General features: G+C 39.1%; 1 protein-coding gene across 33 annotated transcripts in view; it reads right to left on the bottom strand.

The window, feature by feature from the left end:
• Bbx (BBX high mobility group box domain containing) overlaps window positions 1-23,113 on the bottom strand; it is a 247,667-nt gene that overhangs the window by 222,189 nt on the left and 2,365 nt on the right. For 30 of the 33 annotated variants that reach the window (XM_039088363.2, XM_063270545.1, XM_063270541.1 and 27 more), the window contains exon 2: window positions 22,010-22,080. The gene's annotated coding sequence lies outside the window, so the exon portion shown is untranslated. Of the gene's footprint in view, window positions 1-22,009; window positions 22,081-22,897; window positions 23,048-23,113 lie in introns of those variants that run through there. The other 3 variants (XM_017598003.3, XM_017598005.3, XM_063270554.1) reach the window with 3 other exon arrangements.

The following is a 23,113-nucleotide window of genomic DNA, read 5'->3' as shown; positions in this document are numbered from 1 at the left end:
AAGAAACATGTGTGGTCTGCCTCTAGTTCTGCCAATTACAGAAAAGGGCATCCAAAGTCCTAGGCATCCTCTGCCAAGCACAACAAAAGATTCCCAGAAGTCTGCCACCAGGTACAGCTTATGCACTGCCTGTCAGCTGAGGAGGAAAGCCTCCAAAGGGGAGATGCTCTGTAAACACAGTGCAAGAAAGGACAAGAAGACAGGGCACGCCCGAGGTCAGCACCATGCTTAGCATCTCTGAACGCGCCCCTTCTGGACTTGCACGGTTCTGTAAGAGTGGGACCTCTACTGAATAACAAGTCACGTAGGAAGAGCATCCTCCACTCTGCCACCTTCCCTTCCTTGCTTTATTTTTTCTTTGACATATAAGCAACTTACATCAGACACAGCTCACATAGTTCATCTGCCTTTCCCCACTAGAAAGTATGCTACGAAGCTAACATTTACAACCGTCTTATTAATAGTGATATTGCCTAGAGATTAGAGCCGTGCCTATCTCACAGTAAGTTCAATAAATATTTATTGAACAAATATTTCAACGTATGTCTTATTTAAATAATGTGTTGGCTAGCTTCTTTCTTATCTTACAGGAAAACTATTCGGTATCATCAGTATCCCCCACCTCACCACTAAAAAAAACCCTCATTTTCTGAATTTGAATTTTATTTTTTCATTTTTCATTTCATTTGTTTAGTCATACTGCTTAGAACGGTAAGTTAACATATTCTACTTTTATTAATAGACATAATTTTAATTAATATAAAGATCGATATACTGAAAACACCTAATGAACAGGAGTGTGTTTTTCATTTAAAAAAAAAAGGATGAATATATAAATGCTGACTCCCTACATACAAAGCATTCAAATACTTGACACAGGCCATATATTTGAATTTTGGAAATGATTCCAAAAGGTAACTAATATTGCCTTTGTTTACACATGAAGGAACAAGAATCGTAAGCTATTTAATTAGCAATTACAAAGTTGTTTTACATCATGAAATAATACTAGAAAACTATTTTCTACATGTACCCACATATTCATAGCTAAGAATGTCATGTATGACATTCAAATATGAGTTGTCTAACACATACCACACTTCTAAAGCATGCCTCCAGTGGATATTTAAAAGCCCGACTGAATTTTCTTGAGAGTGTACTGGGGACCAGAACTGTATCTAAAATACTGAAAATGAAGCTAAGCAAAAGCAAGCAACCGTCCAGAACCTGAGAGGACACCAGGCACTGAGCCTCTCTATAATGCAGACAGTAGAAGTGACGTTGGGTTTAGATAAAGGTCTCTCTCGTGTGATTCCAGATAAGAGACTCTTCCTGCCAGAACCTTACCTCAAAATGTATGAAAGAATGGAAAATGAGATTGTAAAAAATAAAAACAGACAAACAAAAAAATATAGACAAGACAGCGAGGAGAGGAGAGGAATTCGGTAAATTATATCTACTATTACTTTGACTTTTAATAGACTAGAAACTATATTTAGAAGAGTGCCTTGTATACAAATAAAAAGTGAACACAAGTTTAATGTCATATTTTATTCATTCAAAGTTGAGATATAAAACTAAAAGTAAACCAACTGGAATACATACCAGAAATCAAGAATTGATCAGACCTCAAAATTACATCACCAGAAAAATCTCTAAATTCTTTAAACTTCATCCAGCCACAAACACTCACTTCTATAACAGGTATTCAACCTGGTATTGTTGTGTCAAGTAAGGAAAGGTGTGAGGATCATCGCACAAAGGACTAAGATGACAACACCAAGACCCCTGGTTTAACTAAAGACACTGTATAAAAGTCAGCATAAGTCTTTCCAATTGTCCTTACACTACTGCGGCATACTTAATATGACCGGTACCATCACCCTGAGTCTAAGAGTCAAAGTTTACTCATATAAACTTCAACACAACCCCTCAAAATAGTTGACATTATTTAAGCTATTTCATATTATTAGGGAAAAAACATTTTCTAGTATTATTTCATGATACAAAACAACTTAGTAATTGAATATTAAATAGTCTATGAGTTTTAAAGCAAAGATACATACACACATTGATTTATCTTTCACCATGAACATTATAAATTATACCCAAAATACTCAATACTCACAAGTCAGAGTAAGTCAAGTTAGCAGAGCAGTTATGTCACAAGACCATAACAGGAACTGGATGGGTAAGACATTACTCAGCAAATCAATACAACTAGTTTTCTTTCTAAAAATAGGCAGTAGTTGGGAGAAAAACAACCATGCATCACTTTTACATACAATAACCATAACCTCTTAAATTAAAGTAAGATAGCTTACTAGGGCCAAAATATTATGATTATATATCTTAAATTAGCATGACCTTATTCAGCCTTTTTAAAATTAACATATAGTTATTGTAGGTTTATATACAAACATAAGGTTTCGTTATTTAACTCAAAAGTCCCAGTTTTCCCATAAACTAAAATGTAAAAGTTCATGGTTTTGGGGGTCTGGAGAGATGGCTCAGGGGTTAGTTAAGAGCTAAGAAACTGTTCTTCCAGAGGTCCTGAGTTCAATTCCTAGCAACCACACGTGGGGCTCACAACCATCTGTAATGGGATCCAAGGCCCTCTTCTGGTATGTTTAAAGATAGCAACAGTGTAAAATCAATAAATAAAACTTCTTTTAAAAAAAAAATCTCAGTTTCTAGTCTAGTATGGTGGTATATAGCTTTAATGCCAGCCCTCAAGAGGCAGAGGCAAGTGAATCTCTGCGAGTTCTAGGCCACCCTGATCTACATAGTGTGTCCTAGACTAGCCATTGCTACAGTGAGCTCTTGTCTTTAAAAAAGAAAAAAAAATTCTGAGTTTCTATTATAAATTTCTTAGGAAAATTAATTCATATAAAATAAGATTAAGCATCCCTAGAATGACGTCACTAAAATCACTACTAATTTGCTTAATCATGTGACTTTGTCTACCATAATCTAAAATTTATGAATTTTACATAGGCCCAAATAAACAAATTGTTACCCTGTTCTGACAATCGGCTTGAAAAAAAAAACCCTTAAGTTAATCACAGTAAAATTCCCTAAACTAAAAAATAAATTACCAACAGAAATATTGGGAAACAAGTAAGTTAAAGAATGAAAACATAGACACGCAGCAGTGTGCTCGTTTGAACATCAGCTATCAATCGGCTGAGAGCTTAAGAGACGGCAGAAAGGGCTGGCGCGGTTAGGTATTACAGTGCTGAGAACTGATCATTAGCTCACAAGACCTAAATAAAAGCCCAGGGTCCAGGATTACCCTGATCTTCCGTGTGTGATCTTTCTGCTGGAAACAATTAGCACCTCTGAGCTGCCTTACACAAGCTGACTTCTTCCTACAGATCAGTGTTGCTGGATGCCCCTTCTCCCTAACAGTGAGACTTGGAAAGAGGATTGGTAAGAGGATACCACTGCAAAGTCTGTTTGGAGCCCTGTGTTTTACAGCCATGTCACTGAGGAGAAGAAAGCCTTAGCAAAACTGTCCTTTTTAACCACTTAACACATCGTCACTACCTACCGAGTGTGACCCAAACTTGAGAGAGCTGGATCCAGAGAACAAAATGGAACTGCCCCAAGCACACATCACATAGACAACGGTTTTCCTACTAAATAACCCACCAGTCCCCATTCTTTAAAGAATAAGAAAGTAATCTTTCCCCCTTGTTTGTTTTTTAATCATTTTAGGGACCAGAACGAAGGTAGATGCTACATTATTATCGTTGCAAATATGCTGGGTATTAAAACTATACATACAGCCCTCAGTCTGCACTCTGAGCACCCACCCTAGCGACTGGTGGCCACACTCAAGACTTCCTACTTCCAACAAAACATAAGGGACAATCTGTTATCACCCATGTGCCACAAAAATTAAAAGCTTTATTTCCATTTAGCTGCCACTTAAGATTTATAAAAGGCTCATTTTCCTTTTCATTCTCCTAACTCAAATCCTCATAGAGACTGCTTACCTCCTCGCAGGTTGCCAATCTTTGGTATGTTAGAAATTCCATCAAGTTGCTCTTCTAGCTTTTAATGATGGATGAAAGACATTGACGGTTAAAGTTCTTTTGCTTTCTATTACAGCACCCATCTAATAAAGTGTGTCCTTTTTAAAGGACAGATAGTTTTCCTTCTTTAATCAAACTTTAAAAGCAGACTAACTTTGAAAACATAAAACAGTTTAAAGCGAGAATGTGAGACAGAACGCAGAGGCCTCCGTCAGCGCCGCACACACAAGTAACGTCTCCAATTAGCCTTTCGTGCTTATCGTTTTAAATGATCTCCATAATGAGCATTTTATATTTAAGATCTATCTCCACTGGTTTATAGAGTTGGTGCTCCAATGTGTTTGTTTAAAGCATTATTTTCTGGTCTACAACTAGCTGCAGGATCTCTGCAGAGATCTCTGTAAGTCTCACTATATACAACCCAAGGAGGTATGTCCTTGGTGCCAAGGAGACAAGGAGTTTTGTAAATTTATTATGGTGACCTCCCTCCAGAAGACAACAAAATTTTTCAACAACAAGACAACAAGAAAATATATTTTGACAATTTCCCAGCATTGGGTGCCCTTTCCCCGCCCCCTAAAATTACATAAAAGAATAGAACAGTGTGCCTGTCTGGACTACCAGGTTCTCCTCCTTTGCAAGTTCCGAGCTGGTACTGCCCAGTTCCCACACTCCCAAGCAGAGCTCTGATGAAGCACAGCAGACTTCCCCTGCATGGTACAGCAGAAGGTGCTCTCTCACAAAGACAGTTATTTAAAGCAGGCTTGAAGTGCGGTCTTGGATCTTAATGCATTGCTTTGTCTATGAGCATCTGAGTGTATTCGGTCCATGACAAGGTAGGTGGGAACTATGTCACCACACAGGTTTCTTAATACGGCCACTATGAAGCATCACAGTGTATGAGTCAGCCAATCACTGCTTAAAAACTAAATCGATTATAGTTTTAAAAACTCCTTTTCTCCTGATCAACTTTGAGCAGTTTATATTTTCGTGGACAGGAAATCTAACAGCCCAGCAGAGTTCTAAAAGCCGTTCTATGTAAGATCCGGAAGAGCTGCTATGAGGAAGAGCTGCTATGAGGCTGAGATGGCTTTCCCAAGATCAGACTAGAATAAACTTAGGGAATTTGATAAGCCAGCATGCCATTTAACAATGTGTAACTGTTGACACATTCTTGCTCTGGACATGGAAGCAATGTTTCATTTTACTTTCTGTTAGTCACCAAAATCAGGTCATGTCAGAAAGTAGGTGAGACTTTACATCAGAAGATAATAAAGAAAGTTCAAGGGGTTGGGGATTTGGCTCAGTGGTAGAGTGCTTACCTAGGAAGCGCAAGGTCCTGGGTTCGGTCCCCAGCCCCGGAAAAAAAAAGAAAAAAAAAGAAGAAAGTTCAAGAGATAGACATCTAAAGTGACTTTAGGATAACAGATAACATGAGAGAACTATAGTGTCCACATAGCTTCATTCTCATTAGGAACAAAAAGGCACATAATCCTGCAGTGAGGATACTAATGTTTTTACATTATGTTGAAGCTAAACAGATTTCCGCAGAAAAACGCCAAACCAAGAAGTCTTATCCTCAGACCTAGCTCTGCACTCATGGCTGGGTCACACTCCCTTAATCCGGGACCTCCTTCAAATTCAAAAGGATGGAATCTTACTGCAATGTCTTCTACAGTTAATAGTCACTTTAGGTTTACGGTGCTTAAATCTAAAATTATTCCATCTTTATATTTTTCATCACAGATTTCCCTATAGAATATTAACTTTAATTCACAAGTGTACCTAACTCTTGAAATGATTCCAGAAACAAGTTACTTAGAAACAATTACACACAACAATTTGCTTGGCAATGCACAAACACAAATACAGAAAAGGCCATGCTATCCTGTGCTCCAGAGTCATGCTTTTAAACCCAAGGCATCGCAATTCAGTGGAAGTCCACGCAGGTCCACTGAATGGTGCAAATGCCATGAAGAAAGTATGCGAGGCAGTCGGAGGTAGGGAGTGAAGATGAACTGGAACAGAATGCCAAGTCCACTCGAAGGAAGAATAGTATGAGCAAGCCGGGGAGCCTCGGAGGCTGTTCCTGCATCTGACGTTGAGAACAGCGATCGGGACATCACAGGAGTAGATGGAAGGGAGTGGAGCCACTGGGTCTGGGGAGAAACTCTACCTCACTCTCTAAGGCTTTCCTTTTCCTCGGCCACTTTAAATAATTTTTTTAAAGTTCATGGGTTCTACCATTTCCATCATTCTATACCATTTAAGATAAACAGTATGCTCTACCTTTGCCAAACTACAAGTTGTCAACAGAATTTCATCCACTAACATTACAGCACGTCCAAAGACACTATGCTGAATAACAACTGCAGAAATGTTGACATGAGGCTAACTGGAAGAGGACTTGCTTAGCATCAGGAAGCCTTGGGTTTGAGCTCTAATCAACCAGGAAGAATGAGGCACACTAGCAAGCCCAGCATTGAGGATACAAAAGGAAGAGGATCAGAAGTGCAAGGTCATCCTTGGCCGCATAATAACTAAGACTGAGGCCAGCCTGGGATGCTTGAAAGCCTATCTTCAAAACAATAGAAAGGAAGGGAAGGAGGGAAGGGAGGGAGGGACTGAGGGAAGGAAGGGTGGGAGGGAGGGAGAGAGAGAAAGAGGAAAAGGAGGAAAGGAAGGAGTAAGAGAGGGGGATGAGGGGAATGAAGGAAAGGGAGGGAAGAAAAGGAGGGAGGGAAGGAGAGAGGCAGGGAGAGAGGAGGGAGGACGAAAGGGAGGTGATCCTAACATATACATACTCAAAGCTCATTCTTTGTCAGTATATGGTCCTTTTATTTCCCATCTTATGCCCTAATAGTTTTTCAGTAGACAAACTATTCACATTACCTTAGACACTTATCTAAGCAAATCAGAAGTAAAGTATTTATTTCATTGATATTCTGCAGGCCTTAAGCAGCTAAAGCACACGTTCTTAAACCACTGCTGTTCTAGGCGACAGCAATCTAAACAAGCTGGAAATAAGGAGGAAAAGATCTTAGCTCAAAACCACAAAGTCTGCTTTGTACAGGAACAGCTCTCTAGAAGAATGGCTAGAATATGTAAATCTTGCCCTGGGGGAGCCAATACAAACTCAGTCACCTGGGTCAAGAGACTAATTTTAAGCATGTGTTGTGTCTTTGTCTGTGAAATGGGAATAATGTCCTGCTAGTTACCTCACAGACTGTTCTTAAGTGCAAGAAAGATCAGTAAATTAAATCACGATGTGGGCTCTAAGTTACACCAAGTGTAAGATTTTACCACCGTGCAGTAGTAATAAGGGTTACAGACTAGCAATAAAGATCTGATAACTCAATGACTAATGAGATAAGAACTATTACTTGGAGATCATACCAAAGTTGCAAGAGGATCTCTAAGAAATTAAACTCGCGTTCAGCTGTGGATAGCTTCGGCAGACTAGACTGTCATTGTAAGACAATAAATAGGAAACCTCCAGCATTTGCTACAAGGCATTAGAAAAGCAAATTAGAATACTGTGGCTTACTTATTTCGTGTGCAGATGTGAAACTGCTTTGAAGAAGCATGTACCTGTCTTGAACAGTAGCAGAGGAAAAGGACTGCATTCATGTGGCTACTTTCTACTAGAGAGAAAGCTAATGGCACAGCTTCTCCGAGAGATAATGTCAAAAAGCAATTTTAAATTGTCACTCCAAGGTTAGGAAGTTCCATGAGGTTAGCACCTAGAACATGACAGGAGCGCAAAAATACTCTGAGTATACAGAGCTAGGCTGATGATTCAAGTAAACAGAAATTTGTTAAGGTGGAACCTTAAAAAAAAAAATCTAATAAAGATAATTCTGAAGCGGTGGAGAAATGTAAAATAACATTCTAAAGTTCATTTGTAAATAAGTTCAATCTTACTTGTGATAGGGTAAGATTACAATGATACCATGACAAACCAGTTTTAGTACTGGAGAAGAAGGAAGAGGAAGACAGCAGTTTAGGTCACCAGAGCACTTCTATGTGGATAGCACTGGCAAAACAGCATTCATTTACAGGCCTCTGATACACTCCTAAAAGTCAGGGGCTCCTAGTCACAGTGTGCAGTATAAAGCAAGCCAATTCAACAAAAACTAACCAGACACCTATTAGCCATATCCCAGAACACATACCATACAGGGTACAAAGATTAGTAAAATCAGATCTCACTGTCTAAAGTTATCTCAATTGTCTTTAAGATCTGAGATCTCCAAAGCCACCCCTACAAGCTGATCATTCTATCTACCTATACAGAATCTGCCTACATACATTGTCCTGAAACAAACTTTTCATAGCACCCATCAACCATGGTCTCTGTCTGATACCCCAGGGTAAGCTAGTTTCTTCATCTCAATGCTGGAAGCCAATGCGTACTGAGTTCCTGTGTGACAAGTACTTTTAGAGGCACAAAAAAAATATAACAATAAAAAAGTCTCCATTCTTACCAGATCCCTCATATGTGAGCTAGATCTGTCCCAACCCTTACCCCACACCCTGATATGCATATTCATTAATAGTTTTCTGGAGCCCCTGGCATGTTCTGTATGCTAAGGGAAACAGCAATGAACAAGGCAAAGCCCCTGACCCTCACACAACTTAAAAACTGGTATGGCACTGGCCAGCTTTGGTAAGTGGTTTCCAGAGTAGAGTTCCTGAACGTCAAAATGTCACAAGACAGTCTGGAATGAAAGAAAAACTTAAGAATTTTTTGGTAAAGGTGTCCGTTGTAACTTTCTAATCTTTTACTTCGTTGTATAATAACCTATTTGTATTATTTATGAGTAAATATAAAGACACAAATTATTATTTTACTCACAGGAACATCACTTTAAACCTGGAGGCCGAGTGAGTGGCTTGGATAAGAGAACATTTAGGGTGAGGTGTTTGACCCCAGGGTTAACCTGGGTTCCCCATGGTCCATTTTCCCTCATTTTCACTTAGACTGAACAAGCGTTTTGAGGAGATGGCTAGAGATAATTAATACAAGCAAATTTTTTTTTTCTTTTTTCGGAGCTGGGGACCGAACCCAGGGCCTTGTGCTCGCTAGGCAAGCGCTCTACCACTGAGCTAAATCCCCAACCCCAATACAAGCAAATTTAAAGTCAAGTCCACCCTAATTTCCTCTTTTTAATCGTGTTGTATTACTCTGTATCCACCAGCCCTGTAACACATGGATATCATGATCCCTAACTTTCTATTTCAGAGTGGGTGTGTGTAATTACTACGTTAGAAATACCCTAAGACCATTGCCCTTTTTGTTCTGCAAATACTGTTCTTCATTACTAATTTCAGTTGCCACACAGTGAGTTTCATAATGACATTTTCACGCTTGTATATCATCCATCTTGCCCATATTCACATCTCCGCTACCCCTCTATCACCTCTCACTGGCCTCTTCTTCCCTACACATTGTCTCCCTTCTGCTTTCATGTATATCGGCAGGCAGGCAGGCAGGCAGGCAGGCAGACAGACAGACAGACAGACAGACAGTCCTAGACTCCATGGAAGTGTGATATTTTGTCTTCTGCTGTACACCTTCTCTTGCTCACCCCTCTGCCCTCCTTAGTTCATTCCTCCCTTAGTCCTACTTTCATGCCGTGTAAGAAACATGACATTCATCTGAATCTGAACTATTTGAACTCCAGTCCCATTTTCCTGCACAGAAACAATCTTTACAACTGAAAAATAAAAGCCTCCACTGTTCAATCCATTTGGCCATTTATTAAATTGTTAATATGGGTTTCGATGTTACGTCTTTGGATCATTAGCTTGTAGAGTCAGGTGTATAGCTGACAAAGATTAGTTTCTCATCCTCTAGGCAGTCTCTCCCCTTTGTGACTGTTTATGGCATAGAAGATACCTCCATGCAAACGCCTTTGTCACCTGTTGGAACGATTCACTGTGCTATTGGAGACATTTTCAGAAAGTTCTTCCCTATCTTAAAGTGTGTGCTAGTGTCTTCCTCTATTCTATGTTCAGTCTTTGATCGATCTTGAATTGATTTAATACAGGGTGAGAAATACAAATCTAATTTTATTCTTCTGTATGTGGTTATCCAAACTTCCTAGCACCAGTTGTTAAAGAGGTTGTCTTTTCTTCAATGTCTGCTTTTTTACATTGTTGTCAAAAATTGAGTGGGGGCTATAGAAATGGCTCAGCAATTAACAGCACTGGCTGCACTGCGCAGTCATGAGGGCCAGTGTGGACCACAGACAGATCCAGTGCAACAAGTCAGGCGTCCTTTGCATGTCTGGAACCTCAGCTTCAAGGGAGGGGAAACAGGAGGGGATTGCTGACTTCTAGCATAGCCTAGGCAATGAAAGCCACAGGCTCAGAGCAGGACCCTGACCCAAAGAAATAGGCAGAGAGTGAAAAGAGGATAGAAGATGCCCTCTTCTGGCTTTTTCTATGTATGGGCATGTGTACCTGTATAATATACGTGCACATTCACTCACAAAGGTACAGACATATACATGTGAAATGGATAGACAGATTGATAATTTTTTTAATTAGGTGGCTATAGCTATGTGGGTTCATTTTTGTGCTTCTCTATTTCATTTCACTGGTCTGTAGGTTCTTTTATGCTGTTTTTGTTATTATAGCTATTCATATAGTTATTATTATTATTATTATTATTATCAATAGTATAATTTGATATCAGGTACTATGATACATCTAGCAAAATAATGCTGCATGTATGCAGTACCCCGATAGATATTTTAAAGAACACTAATTATATTAGGATTTGGGGATAAAACTCCAACCTGCAAAACCAGCCGCTCCTAAGCAAGTATCAATTAGAAATAAAAATAAGGTGTCCTAAAATTATGTCAACAAAAACATACTTTTATATTTTGAAAAACTGAGTCAAAACTTTTTAGAGCACCACTTATAAAAAGTACATCTTTTTCCTAATTCTTAAGAGCTGCTTATAGAGCTGAAAGGCCACCTACTGTATTTGAAGTCTATGTATCTAGAATGATACCAACGTTTTCCCTGGTAAGCTCATCACTACTTATGTGAATGTGTCCTCAGAAGCTTAGCTCTGTGTACAAGGTCTTCCAAATTACAGACGTGTACAGTTTGCATTATTTATGCAGAGATTATAAGCAGAAAATCATGAACGTAAGACAAAACCCAGCCGCACAACAAATCCATATGAGTGTTCCAGGTCTAGAACCAAGTAAGATCAGAACGTGTGTCTACAGATAGATGAGACTTGTAAAGACATTCACTATTTCCAGAAGGATTGGGAAATAGTAAGATTTAATGCCTGTTCTTCAATAAAGCCAAATGGCTCAAAAACAGAGACTAGAAAAAAGACTCACGTGTTGTTAATCTGCATTTCTGTCCTCCTTGCTACTCTGATGAAAACATTACAGACATTATCCATGATGTGACTTTATAAAGAACCATTTTCCCAGATTAGCTTCTCCCTTACGCTATCATTTTTTTAATGTATTTGTTATAAAAGCAAACAGAGCTGACAACTGGGAACACTGAGTACAGTATTATAGAAATAAAGTTTCACTCTACCCTATGCTGAGAGTCAGAAGTCACCAGCCTAGAGCGGGACACAAATGAAACTAGGTGGAAAAATACAAAAGCCATGATTATAATTCATTATGAATAAATGCAAACAAGGACCACACTGGAAGGCCTGCCAGACCCCAGCTTCCTAAACAAATAAATCCACGTACAGGTTGAAAACGCCCTGAGAAACCAGACAACTACTTGATGAAGGAACTAGGTACAACTTACTATTATCTCTCGTGGGCTCCTATACAATCCACACTAATACTCGAACTAGAAATATTATTAGGATACTTCCAACTAGTACAATTTCAGCGAAAGTACTAATGCCTTTAGTACGTATCTGCACTGGCATGCCCTCTGGCCCTTTTATATCTAGTTCACATTTACTATTCTAGTCTATTAGCCATGCCTTTAACGTTGGTGTGTACGGAATCCTCTATGAGAAATTACACAAACACTTCTGTTCAGCCATAGTATTATTACACTTTATGCCACTGATAGCAATAACTAAACAGCAAACTCTTAAAACTTGACTAGAATAAAACTGAATTTTAAATGTTATCAAAGGATATACTGATATTTAAATAAAATAAAATAAAATCGACATTACGAACTTGTTTCCTATTTCTAATCCGGATTGATTTTTGTGGTGAATTTGGGGTGGTGGTATTTGTTTGGGGATTTGGTTTGTTTTTGAAAAACTCTCTCACTATTTAGCCTTGACTGGCTTGGAATCATTATCCAGGGCAAAATGGCCTAGACTTCGCCACCATCCTCCAAAGTCTCTGTCTTACAAATAAATGCTGGGATTCGACATATGCACCACCAAACTATAAGGCTGACTCTTCAAAACACACTCCAGTGCTCAAATTACTTTTACACTTAGGACAAAGACAACTGTCACGAGAAGAAAGTCCCACCTAGATTTCAGTGTTCCACTCCTGTGCTAGAAGGGGTCTGGTTATTACCAGCTCCTTCTTAGGACTATTATATACTCTTAATATAACAGTGTGTGTGTGTGTGTGTGTGTGTGTGTGTGTGTGTGTGTGTGTGTGTGTGTGTGTGTGTGTGTATATATATATATGTGTATATATATATACATATATATATTTAGTTATATAGTTATATAGTTATATATAGTTATAGAGAACAATTGGTATGTATTAATGTACACGGTAAATATTTACGTCTTCTGGCTCCATGTTTACTTTGAGGACAACAATTATTTTGTATTTACTTTTATATCTCCCAAGTCCAGGCCAAGTATCAACCAACACACAGTAGGCACTTGATGCATAAATGCTGACTGACCAGAGTTTTTAACTAGTTAAATCTCACCGGCATATGATCAAATTTCTTTATTTGGAAAATACTGTTGTTTGAATATAACTTAAGATATAAAGGAGAAAGAAGTGTGCCAATTATCATAAATAATTAACTCGAGTTACAAGCTACCTGAAGGAGAACAGTCTGAAAGTAGTGGGGGTGGAGGGGGAGGTAAAAACAATAAACAGAAAATCAGCGCCTTCGGCACGGTATCATTGGACCAATGCGAGTAAAGCAAAACTCTGCCATAGCCGAAAAAGATGACTATCCCAACAGCCTCCTTAAACATGTTATTCATGAGTCTCATGAATAAGGGGGGAAAGGAGAGCCATTCTAAGAAGGAAAAGACGAACTTGCAATCTTTTATAATCGAACTAGGCTGAGTGCTGAATTTTCAGAATTAAAACAAAAAAAGAATAAAGTAAAAATTGAGGAGTTGGGATTTAGCTCAATGGTAGAGCACTTACTTACCTACCAAGCTTGAGGCCCTGGATTCCACCCTCAGGGTCAAAGGGGGGGGAAATAACAAAAATGACCAACAAAACAAAGTAACTGGCACACATACCCTAGCTGAGCACTTAATTCCAGTGCTTGAGAAACACACAGAAAACCCTGTCTCAAAAAAAAAAATGAGGGCGCAGAGAGGTGCTCAGAGGTAAGAGTGGGCACTCAGTGCTTTTGCAGAGGACCAGAGTTTGGTCCCACCACCCACGAGGCAGCTCGGAATGTCTCTAACTCCGTCCCAAGGGATATGACACCCTCTTCTGGCCTCCACTGACACTAAATGAACGCATGCGGTGCACGATATACATGCAGACAAAACACTCACACAAACAAAACAAAGATAAACCTTTTTAAAAAGACTGATTTCATATGACTGTGGATCTCAGTAATAAAAATGTTACTTTATATTTTTACTCACAAACATTTTCCCTATGCAAACTTTTATCTTATTGACTATATTCCACCTATCACAATAGAAGTCAGTTTCTTAGGTAAAATAAAGGGAGACACATATCTCAACCCATTCTCAAAGCCTGATGAATTTGAAACTTCTAACTCTACACATAATTTAAATTTGACCGACAGGCACTCAAATATGAATGCCCAGAAATAAAATATACTTGGCAATTTTTCCACTAATATTGAATTTTCTTTCAAAGTAAATGTCAGGGAACTACTTTATAGTACTCCCTATGTGATACTGTCAAATTCCTCCAATAAAATATACTTATTAATTGGGTATTAAAGAACTCCAGAACACAAACATCACATATGGAACACAAACATGAGAAAAGTCAACTGCTCATAAAGGAAAAGACGTCTACTGACGCGTTATAGAAATTACAAATATTAAAAGGAAGAATAGCTATGGGCATTTTGGTACAAGACAAAGAAACAAAAAAGAAAGTTGACTTGTTAGTAAGCAAAGCTTGGAGCTGGTTGTGCCTTTCACAGTAATCGTATGCATTAAAGTCTACATTAGACCCTGTCATAATGGGACCTTCTCAAAATTCCTTTAAAAGTGAGAAAGAACAGTGTTCCATCATTTCAGAATGAAGACTTCTCTTTGAGAGAAAGAAAATCTGTGGACTTTTTGGTGGACTTTTGTCCAAACTTTTTCATGTCTTGCTTCTTGGAATGTGGCCCTAATGACAGGTAAATATAGACCAAGTCCCAGGAGACCACGGTACTGTACACTGGCACTACACCTTGCAAAATCCCTGCCTAGCTGTATGACCTCAGACAAGTTACTTATCCTGAGACTTGGTTTCCTTGTCATTAAAACAGAGGCTTCTCTCATCTGAAAGTTATTATAGAAAATAAACTAGTAAAACTGTGTAGAAAATAAAGCTCTCCATCTAAGTTCGCTTTCTCTTTTCCTCCCAGTGTAAAACACAACTTGGGAAACCCTTCTATAAAACACACCCAGTGAATATTAATCAAATACTAGCTGTCCCATCACCTTCAAAGCCTTAAAGAATATGAAATTTAGCTCAATCTACTTCATCAAAGCAACAGGTGTCTTTATTTCACACAGCCCTGCTGAAGGTTCCTCCTAACACTGTCCTAACTGACACATGTAGGAATGTTTACAAGTTTCAAACTCATTTACCAACCATTTTATTATATGAGCGGCATTAAATGCTAAAATGATTTGAAACCTATAAATTTTTAAAATCAAATAAAAGTTTAAAAAATAAAATTTACCTCCACATTCTTTTTAAAATTTTACAGGCAGTGTACAGGCTCAGAGGGAGATTGGAGATGGAGGAAGGGAAAGAAAAGAGAGGGAAGGGAGATAAAGGAAGCAGCAGAAATAAAGGGTAAAGAAAGAGAGAATGAAGAAAAGGGAAAGTTAAATTTCCACAACTTAGAAAATAACCAAAATTTGACATTTATTTCCTCCTCATTTTGTTTTGGGCACCACTACACTCCATTTATAATGAATCACAGAACTACACTTTGGTAAGTTTTAGAAGGCACACCAAAATAGTAATAATAATAATAATATAGCCAGGCATAGTGATACAGGCAATAATACCAGCAGTTGGTCAGGCAGAGGCAGGATTGAGTTCAAGACCAGCCAGGACTATAAAACAAAAACATCTTTAAATAAAAAGCCAGGACGGGCAGTGACACTCAGAACTTATTAATATTACAATAATCAACATGACTAATAAAACTGCCTCTGAGTCCTCAATCTGCAGCTCTCCTACATGGAGGAGTACAGTCCCATAAATAATGAAAGCATTATCAAAGCAACCGTTCTTCAGTGTACCAGTGTGAGTGTCTGTCAGTGACAACTGATTGAACATTTTAGCATAGTGACAAACCAGACAAGGTGTTACTCTACTCCTAGAAGGTAATATACTGTCAGATACTATCTTCACAGCAAATTTTCATTTACCCACAATGCTTACATTGGAACTTAAAAGCAACAGGCATAATCTTAACATTTTCTAATTTTAAAAAGAAGGAATTGGTCATCTCTATAAAACGAACTCACAACATTCTTATCTAACAATAAAATAAATTTTCGGGAACACTTTTTTTTGGGGGGGGGGGTGATGGGAAGAAACACAGGGAAGTGACAAAATGATGAGATAAATATAACCATTCCATGAAACGTCCAATAGCAGTAAAACACCCTGAAGCTACCCTGCACTGTGTTCAATGGTCTAAGAAATGACTGAGTGCTTCTAAACGTTTTAGAGGTCTGTGTTTGTTTGATAAAATTAAAAACTATAACAATGGGATACAGGAAACTCACCTAAGCTTGAGTAGTTCGTGTGTGTGTGAACCCTTCTATTCCAGAGGCCATTCCCTCTGCTCACCTGAGGGTTCAGGCACTAAGGACAACACTGGGGCTTACCTGGCTTTATACCCCTGACCCCTTACATGTAAACATAGGCACAGCAAAGCAGTTCCAAGCTTGCAGTGAAGCCAGTCGGCCCGGTGCATGATCACATATTAAAGTCAGCAAAAAGAGGCTCCTTGTGGCCAAACAGGCAGGAAGAGCTGACAATTCACTCCGTGGACTCAAGGAGTTAATTCTAAAGGATCCCCATCCTTACTTAAAGCCCATACCTCTATACACAAATGCAGATTCAGACTTTTGAAGGGTTTTCCTGGGTTTTAATGCAGCAAAACGCTACAAACACCACAGATTATATAAAACCCCTAGCTAGACTACAATAGAGCAAATAATGACCATACATTGCTATGTGAACGGACTTGAAAAGTATTTGAAAAATCCTCTGACAGGGCTCAGTGTTGGTCCCAAATGAACATTGATACCAGTGTTTTGAGGGAAAACAAACTTTACTCTTTCAATAATGTGAATCTATATTCAAGACACATGAAAATACAAAGACAGTGTCAAAACATACAAAGCTTACTAACTTATTAGAGAGTCTAAAATTGACAAATAGAATTCATAAAGTGGGAAGGAGTTTCTGGCAGTGCTAATTCTAAAACTTAGAAAATACAAAAGTAGCTTAATTTAATTTTATTTAAATTAAATGATGATTAAGGCTACCTAAAAATGAATGTCTATGTGCAGAGCAACATGCAAACTTAAAATGGTGCTGTTGGGAACCCTAACACCCAACACCTATACTTTCTTCCCATGTGAGCTCCTGTTCTGCTACCCCTAGCTTTTGGGCTCGTGTATGTCCCATTCATCTTCTCCTTACCTTGTCCTTTCTTTGAAATGTAACTTATTAAGCACTAAGATTTATCTTTGCAGAGAGCTAATTTCAATGGTTTCTAAAGAACGCCCTGAATGATTAGTTAGAAGGAAGTATGTTTATAACCAATTTTACATGTAGAGTAGATTTAAGAGTTTTATTATATCATTCTTACTTATACTCTGATACATCTTCTTGATAAGGAAAGGAGTAGTTTTTATCACACAGAGAACTTCTATATAAACCCACAGCATGGCTAGGATACAGTGTAGGATTCATAATGCCCATATGTAAACATTAGTCATGTGTCTTAATGGAAGTTTTAGGATACATGATCTAAGGCAGTGTTCTCAACCTTCCTAATGCTGTGACTCTTTAATACAGTTCTTTGTTGTGGTGAATCCCAACCGTAAAATTTTTTCATTGCTGCTTCATAACTGTCATTTTGCTACTGTTATGAATCAGATATTTGGTTTGTGACTCCCCTACCCCACAAGTTGAGAACCACTAAATTCTAAGGCATCCTAGCATGAAAAAAAAAAGTTATCAGAAAAGAATAATGTTCAATGCGCTCAACCAAGCACCTTGAAACACTGAAACATGAAAAGTCATTTTCTTGTCCTCTTGTCCTATGCTGTGCTTTTGGTTGGCAGGGGTGCAGGCTGAAGCCTGGGCTTTATACATATAGCACTCTACCACAGAGCTGTAAAACAAACAACAGCCCCTGCCTTCTTCAAGTTGTTAGACAACTTTTCCCCAGATCCAAAACCACTATAGCATGCCTTAGCTTTTTATTTTCCTGGCTACTATTACTACTACTACTACTATTATTATTATTATCATTATTATTATTTCCTTCCCTAATTACTTGTCCAATAAAACGCAGACACTACATACTCAGTGCTGAGTACACAGCACTAATGCTAAGAACCTTTATCGACATTACTGTCTTGTGTAGTTCTCACACTGTTGCATAGTAATTACATTCTGCACGTACACTAAACATCATTTAATTTAAAGAAACCTTTTTAAAACTAAAGCTATGAGGAGACAATCTCTAAGTCCCTCAACTTGTCTGCTACAAAGAACGCAGAGTAGAGCCTAGGGCTCTTCCTGTGCAAAGGCTCTGTCCCTTGTCCTGTACACACAAACACAGGAATATTCACAGTGAGGAAGACTGCCAGTCTTGCACTGAGCACACTGAAACATGGCCTGAATTTGGGGAAGCTGGAACAGACTTCAGCAGTCAAACACTTCAGCGGTAACTTCTGTCAGTCTGTAGCCATCAGTCCATTATGCCAGAATTTCTCAAAGTCCTTCCCACCTACTGCAAAAATCACCTTCTGTACTGATTAAAATCTAAATTTCTGGGCCTCACCGAATCAGAATATCTAGTAATGGTGCCTCCATTTTTTAGCATGCACTCAAGATTGGTATTTTCAAACAATAAGTCATAAAGTCAGTTTGGAGGACTTTGTTTAATAAAATAGCTTAGAACAAATGCAACTTATAAAAAGGTTCTATAGAGACAGAAACTATCAGAGGGTGCCATATACTGTCTCAGCAGACATGCTTAGACTCAGATGCTGTTTGCAAAGTAAAACAGTATTGCATAACTCAGTCAAAAATGTTTAAGAAATATAGCTGTTTTAACTATTTTTATCTTCATTTCCTTTTGTCATTATTTTTTAAAGATCTTAGTTATTCCATTCTAAGGGTTTCTGTCATAACCCCTTTCTGAGGTCTGTGCTTAAGTACTCATAGAATTATTTAACCAACATTTTGCAGTATTTTGGCTTTTCTCATTCTTAATGACTTTCCCTTTGTTTTTTTTATCCAACCTCCTCGTTCGGTGGAGTTATTTCACCACCTAACCCCTCAAACTGATTGGTAGAATTTAACTATGTATTCTGGTGGCTAAGTCAAATACTCCATGGAATTTAATCTGTGAAACCTTTCGACCCCTTATTTTCTCATCTTCCACTTACAGTTTTAGATAGAATTCCTCACTGCATGGCTTTCCTAAGCATGCTCTTGCTTAACTGGCACCTGTTCCAGTACTTACCATATTATTTTCCTTTGAAAGGAAAAACAAATGATAACAATCCGGTTAACATACAAGGATTTTTAAATCTAGACAGCTTTAAGATGATGCACCATGAATGCACTGGTATTCCAAGGAATGGCAGTCTTTAAAATGTTGAAATGATCAACTATGCAGACAGGGTGAACCCACACTCAAACTTTGCTCATGTGTAACTCAAAAATATAGACAAATCTGATGTGAAGCCGAGGAGTGGTATCATGTCAAACAAGTCGATTTTAACAGCTGCTATTGGTGGTGAGTTATTAGAAATTGAGTGGACAGCAAAGTACAAGTTTTAAGCATCTTTTTCTTGAGCTAAGTACCTGTTTAACACTTTACTCACTGATGTCCTACATTGCTGATGGTGCAGTACAGCAAAATTAAGCACCTAAATTAATTAAATTACCATAACTGGAAACACAGTCAGCACTTTTGAGACACTAAGAAGAAAGTGGGCATTCTTTTAGTACAGCAAAAACAGGCACACCTGTAATGACACTCTCCCAAGTTATTTGGGGTTTTTTTTTTGTAAGGTAGTGCCTGGAACCCTGCATTACTTCAAATAAAGATTTCTAACATAAAAATGATATTCACAGCAAGACTCACTTAGAGACGTGGACCTTGCCGTTACCTATGATCTTTATGAAGTAAGGAAAATAAGACACTTCAAGGATGCTAGCTAATGAACGATTGGAGTTTGCAGTTTTACCGAAAATGTGGTTTTATTAGTTTAGCTGCCAAATAGCATTATTTTCAGGCTCATTATTCCTTCCATATTAAAAACAAAGCTATCTCATTAACTCAGAAATATAACACTTTTTAAATCAGATTCAGAGATAGATTTATTAAGTCTCAAATTGTAAAGCTTCCTAGATACCTATAATGGAGGTCTATAATGGAGAGTTCCACAATCCACCCCAGTATTCCAAAGACGCAGCCCCATGAAACAACATGGATAAGCTGCCCTGCTAATAGCTGGTGGTTTACGTGAAACGCAAATTAGGCTTTCAGTTTCAGAATTTAATAGATATGCAGAATAAGAAAAATTTAGAAACTCTCAATGACGCAGAAGCAGAAACCTCTTTAAATTCTTACTTTGGTAAGTAAAGAGTCACATCTAGTAAACACGCTGTGGATGCAAACAACCAGTAATTCACGGCAAGGTGACTTGTAAAAATCCCACTGCAAGTTGTACACTATCGCCATAACCGGACCGACTTCAAAGGCAGTTCTTGAAAACACTGTCTTAATGAAGGAGGCATTTGCTATCTCAAAGAAGGACAAGAGCTGATCAGATTGCTTTTATTGAGGTATTGATTCTCATACTAAGTTTCTGAATTGGTCAAATACATTTCCGAAGGGAAAGGTAACATTTAATGTTCACTACAGTGAACACAATTGGCCTTGTGTGTACGTGGGAGGATGTTCTTTAGACCACAGTAATGTATCCTGAACCTATCCCATACAGAGAAAAGAGAAAACTTAAAAAAGTAGTAATCCTGAATCCACGTATTATGGTGGTACACACTAAACTCACCTTAGAAAATATTCTCATTATAACCACTCCAGTTGGTATATATGTGACATTATGAGATCCCTGACTGGAATACCTAACTTTGTGGACCAGTGTAATACATTACTCAAAAAAAAAAAATCCCACAAAATTTAGATGCCCTCGAGCAGCCAGTAATATCCAAGCACATTTGTCAGTGGCTGTGGACCACCACAAAGGCCTGGTCTTAAACTTAACCCCTTAGCACTAACACATTTTAATAACATGAACATTATCCCACCCAGCCAATCAGGAAGCAAGAAAAGCAAGGATCATCCTAAGCTCTCCTTCATGGAAAACTAACTACAACTCGTTCACAGAGCACAGTTTCTAATCCACTACGGCACTATCATATACACCACTGTTGATGCATATAAAGTTCAGTACGGCTAGTTTTCTTAGACCATCGGCAACTCCATATGCCTTTACAGTGGAGGGGCCGACTTGCTAATTAGTTTTCTGTAGTTTTCCAACCACCATGTTGCTCTTAAAGGCTGTGCAAACGCCGTTTTCACTACCCTGTTATCGCTCACAAACTTTGCAGACACTAACCATCCCAGATACGTTTTACGGAACTTTCCATTTCGGAGATTTGGGAGGCGTATATCTGAAAATGGCAGTCAACAATAAATCTCAGAGTAGATGTCTGTTTATGTACAAGACAAGTGAAATGCTCCCAATTTCTCCAACTGCATAAATATTTATGGAAGTTAGCACTAATTTGGAATGAGACTTGTACATTAAATAAAAGATTTACTGTACTACCTAAATACAAACTTCCCCAACCCGAAAGTAACTGTTTCAAGTGTCAAAGGTGAGAATCTGGAAGAAAGCGAACACATCACATAATTAAAGAACTCCTTATTACAGTGCTTTCTTGGACGTTTAATAAATTCATTCATACATTACAAGCTTTCTACTACATTCATGTCTGTCGAATTTATTAGGCCTTCGACTCCGTCAAACTTCACTACCAACTAAAATATCTGTCTGATAATTAGCTTTCAAGTGACGCTTGCAGATAAACAAGAAACAAACATCTAAACTATCTTGAACTGTCAATAACCTGCAGGTGAACTGTAAGGACTAAAAGTCCTGAGTTTTGCTGTGAGAAACTCAATGAGACAAGCTGGTGGGGGGGTAGAGTATTATAACCCTAATATGCACCTAATAATGACCCTTCTGTCCTACCAATAGCCACCCACTTCCCTCTCTCAAGAGTGTGCATACTTACCCTGGAAGGTAAATGGAGGTACACAGGAAGGAAGATGAACTGCAGCAAAGCCTTTGTCATATGACAGTGACCTATAGGTAGCAAATAAAGGCACATCATCAGAATGGGAAGGCTTTACAAGAGTACAGTTCAATGAGAGAAGGGCACAAAACCCAGGAGTCCAGCTCTACACCAACCCCTTGCCTGTCTCCACCCTCCTCCACGAAAGAGCGAAAGAGCGCAAGGGCAGAAAGGGAAAGCATCTTTGATTATTCAAAGTGGGTGGGGGCAGCCCAGCTGGCATTCCTGGGTCTCCCCAGAACCTTGCTTCCTACTCCCTGTCTGTACAAAGCAGAAAGTTGATCTGTTCTGAACAGCAAAGCCCACATCACGATCATTCATCAACTTGCACAAGTGATCACCACCCCCTGGGCAAATACACCGGTAACCAAATCGTAAAGATCGATAGGCACTCCTCGGTGCCTCCCTCTGCCCAGGAGCCAGCCAGCCCAAAGGGCTACGGTAGCAGCCGGTCCAGGTATCGTAGCCCTCAGCGTTGCAGACCTGGGCGGCCACAGCCAGCTCCCAACAGCCGGGCTAGGTCACAATCCGGAGACTGGAGATCGGAGTCGACCTGGGGAAACAAATTCTCCAAAGCCCACGACAGCAAGCTCAGTCCACCAGGTCGGCGAGGTCGGGGTGGGGGAGGCTGGGAAATGCCGAGGGAGAAGGGGAGGGAGGGATCCCACCCAGGCTTTGTTGCTGGTCACCATCAACTTTGCATCTTAGTACAAAATGTCGATCTTTAAGGCTGACAAGACAGAGGCAGAGGTAGAGGGAGAAAGAGAAAGGCAATAGAGTCCATCTTGCTTTGGGGAAGAGGGGGAAGGAAAAAAATGAAGTGCAAACCCTACACTCCGGGCGTAAAAGTCTTCTAAACACCTTTCCAGAACGTAGGAGCAACGAGTAGGGTGTCCCTGTGCCTGTGCCCGCTCGAACTGGCGGCGGTCTGGGGGGGGGGGGGGGGCCTCCCTCGCCTCCTCTTCCTCCTCCTTCCCCTCCTCCTCCCGTCCCTCCTCCTCCCGTTCCTCCTCCTCCTCCTCCTCCTCCCGCGGGCCCCGGCGA

Source organism: Rattus norvegicus, chromosome 11, assembly GCF_036323735.1.
Source record: "Rattus norvegicus strain BN/NHsdMcwi chromosome 11, GRCr8, whole genome shotgun sequence".
Taxonomy (NCBI): Eukaryota; Metazoa; Chordata; class Mammalia; order Rodentia; family Muridae; genus Rattus; species Rattus norvegicus.
Note: the sequence above shows the minus strand (reverse complement) of the source record. Positions and strands in the feature narration are given on the sequence as shown.